The sequence below is a fragment of the Amblyomma mixtum genome, chromosome 3 (genome assembly GCF_055824585.1).
Source record: "Amblyomma mixtum isolate Tamu chromosome 3, ASM5582458v1, whole genome shotgun sequence".
In the NCBI taxonomy this organism is placed as follows: Eukaryota; Metazoa; Arthropoda; class Arachnida; order Ixodida; family Ixodidae; genus Amblyomma; species Amblyomma mixtum.
In genome coordinates this window covers 336404878-336407954 of record NC_143014.1, presented here as the reverse complement: position 1 = coordinate 336407954, position 3077 = coordinate 336404878, and the positions used below count along the sequence as shown (strand labels likewise).

General features: G+C 45.9%; 1 long non-coding RNA gene across 1 annotated transcript; it reads left to right on the top strand.

Moving 5' to 3' along the window:
• The first annotated feature begins 828 nt into the window (after positions 1–828).
• On the top strand, positions 829–2016 carry LOC149356065 (uncharacterized). The gene is made up of 2 exons (XR_016289790.1): positions 829–868; positions 1775–2016. It is a non-coding gene; the product is annotated as an uncharacterized LOC149356065 (long non-coding RNA).
• Positions 2017–3077: the final 1061 nt, after the last annotated feature.

Here is a 3077-nt window from a genome sequence, read left to right as displayed (position 1 = left end):
CTCCAAGTTTTTCACTTCAAAATTTTCGGGCTTTTGCTGCAGCTTTGTAGCAATACTTTGACGCTTCCCATCCACTTGTTCCTTGTAGGTATTGCTTTCCGTACGGCCTGTGGCCATGTGACTCTCTCCAAAAATTCCAAACCCTTTTCACGTGTTTTGTCCCCTTTCCCTCTCTCTTTCAAGTCTTCCCATATCTCCCCACCTGTTCTCCCGGCCGCGCCCTTTTTTTAGGTAGCGGGCTAACCCCCCACCCCGCGAAGCGCTTTTTTTTCTTTTTGGTTGTCACTTCCTCAAAGCTATTTTCCCTCGCGCGCAGCTACATGCTTCGCTGTTCGTGCACCCTTCCACGATCTCCCTGTCTCCACCTTTCAGCTTGAGGACTTTTCTCGGAACCACAAAACCTGTGTAAAGGAAAACGACTCTATCCCCTCCAGCCAACCCCCCCCCCCCCCCCCCAACGTCTCCACTGCTCGTCTTGGAACCGCGCGACGCATCACAATAAGGCATTCTTGACTCCACGGCGGAGCCCAACCACGTGCACAACCAACACGACGAAAATGCATGCACACTCGAGCTAGCACCGTTCATAGTCTGTGCACGCGAAAAGCCACGCTCATATATTAGGAGAGCTCCGACGCTGTTCGTACCGCCTGCAAGATCTTATTTGTAAGTACTAAAACTCTTTTATCTTGATATACGTCTGGAAGTTAGTGGTTTTTGTAGTAAACGTTGCTTTGACTACATGCGCCTTTATTTTTTCGGCAGGAAAAGAGAGCGAGCCAAAAAGCACGAGGACGACTTCTGTGTACCCACTCTCATTGCGAAGTGGCTTGCTTGACGTCGTGCGCAGTGGAATTGTGGCCGAATGGTGAGAATTTAATTTTTCGTCTTTGGTGAGATGAACTCACTGAAGATTCACTACTTTGGCTAACAGCGGGTTTGAACTCATATGACCTGAGATGGGATGCATTCGGGAATAGGTCCTTTACCGCTTATGCACGACGGAAATCAGAACCGCTTAATTAATTTTCCACTGCAGACCAGTTGGTAAGAATATGTGTAATACTTCCGTACTGTTTCTTTTTGCCTTCTACACTTGCAGACTCAATAAAAATCCGCAATTTCTGGTTAAAGCTTTTGCCCAAGTTCTCTCGCAATGAAAAAGGGCATTACTCTGGACTATCAGACTAGTATTTTTGTGTGGTTTGCAAGTCGCAGTTTCGAATCTAATTATAGCATGCATGCGAAGCGCCTAAGGTAAAACAAAGGTGCCCTGAGTTCCTTGCGTTCAGCGTATTTCGCAAAAAATCGCAAGCCGTATTTTTAACCCTATTTAAAAAAACTAATCAAAAATGTTGTTTTGACGTCCATGTGGAAGAGACGCTACAACCTGTGCATATTTACTTGAATAAAAAATTAGCTCGCAATTTAGAGATACGAGTTATGATATTAAAACAAAATAATACATTAATCTGTTTTCAATATCACATTAATTTCCTTATCTCGCATTGAATATATTTACTGGGAGTGCGACACGACGCATTGGACTAAATTAAACCATTTGGTATAAGGGAAGTTTAGTAAATTAAATTCCACTTTGTGCAAATGTGGTGCTGGTTCTTAAGAATAAATTTAAAATTATCCTGTAAAATATGTTGCTAGTGTCTTCACGATGACTGTGTTTCACAAAATTCGGTGTTATTTAATAATTTTTTTTGTTCTGTGATGGCCATAATTCAACTTACCATGACATCATGTATCTCGATCGTTGCAGGCTTGGCGCTTCGTGAGGCCATCGTGCAAGAGCTGGACGAGGAATTTGTTTGAATGCAGTCCAGCAGCCCTCTTGCAAGTGGAGTGCAACGATTACTTCGGATATGACTGATCATTTCACTGGAGGACAGCTCCGTTGAGCATTTTATGGATGCCTTAGCCGTGCCGCAGCAGCTTGCCCAGATGCTTTGCCCAACCTGATCGGCACGCACCAAACTTGAAAATAAATTGTTTTCCCACAGCCTCTGTCACCATGCTCTTGGGCCCCCTTTCTTTACTCCCCAGGGTGGCTGGTGGTAGCACAAACCATCCTGTGCGGGCTAAAAGCGTGATTCTTGTAACTCAAAGCAATAAACGGGTCTTTTTTCTGGAATTCTTTTGCACCCTCTATTATGAATATTTGCTAGGTAGAATGGTATGTACATCCATCCACAGTGCCGGTCATTGGCGAGTGGGTTAATTGCATGTGCCAGCGTTCGAAAGCTGGATGCCATTATTCGAAAGCTGGAAACCATTATTCGAAAGCTGGAAACCATTATTCGAAAGCTGGAAACCATTATTCGAAAGCTGGCTACCAATGTTTGAAAGTTGGCTACCAATGTTTGAAAGCTGGCTACCAATGTTTGAAAGTTGGATACCAGTATGAGACCTTTGCTGGCCCATGCTGCAGAACGAACATCGGTACTGCGTTGGCCGCTTGATCGTCCGAACATTGGCCCAAAACTGGCATGAAAGTAGGTCCAATGTGTGAAGTGGTAGCGCTCGGCCCAAATGCCAGTGTAGGACCGATGTTCGTGCCAATTTTTGCCAACAGTTGACCGACCTTCGGCCAATGTTGTTGTGCTGCCTGGGTCGGTGACAGCTCTCTCTCTTGAGCTTACCTTTCCTCTCCTTCCGACGGCAGCACTGTTTCTCTTGTTTCGCTATCACCTTGTGGAGATAGCTCACATTCCTGAACTGGCGGTGCCTTTCCTTCCGGTTGCAGCTTTTTATCGTGAGCTTTCCTTTCACTTTCGCCTGTGAAAGCACATTCTGCTTCCGTCGCCTAAGTTCCTGCTCTCTGACAACGTCGCTTTGATTGTCAGCTGATTCATATGTGCTACCTAGATCAGACCTGTCTTTGGCGCCTTCACTAGCGTCCTCCAAACTGCGTTCTTCCTCGTCAGCCTCTACGAGTGCACATTCGTCCTCATCTTTCTTGGAAGGAACGACGTCTAGAGCTCCCATGTCGTGTGGGAGGTTCTGTACTCCACTGTCGTCCAGCACCTTGGCTTCTACAGGCGCGGACGAACCAGTGTTTACTC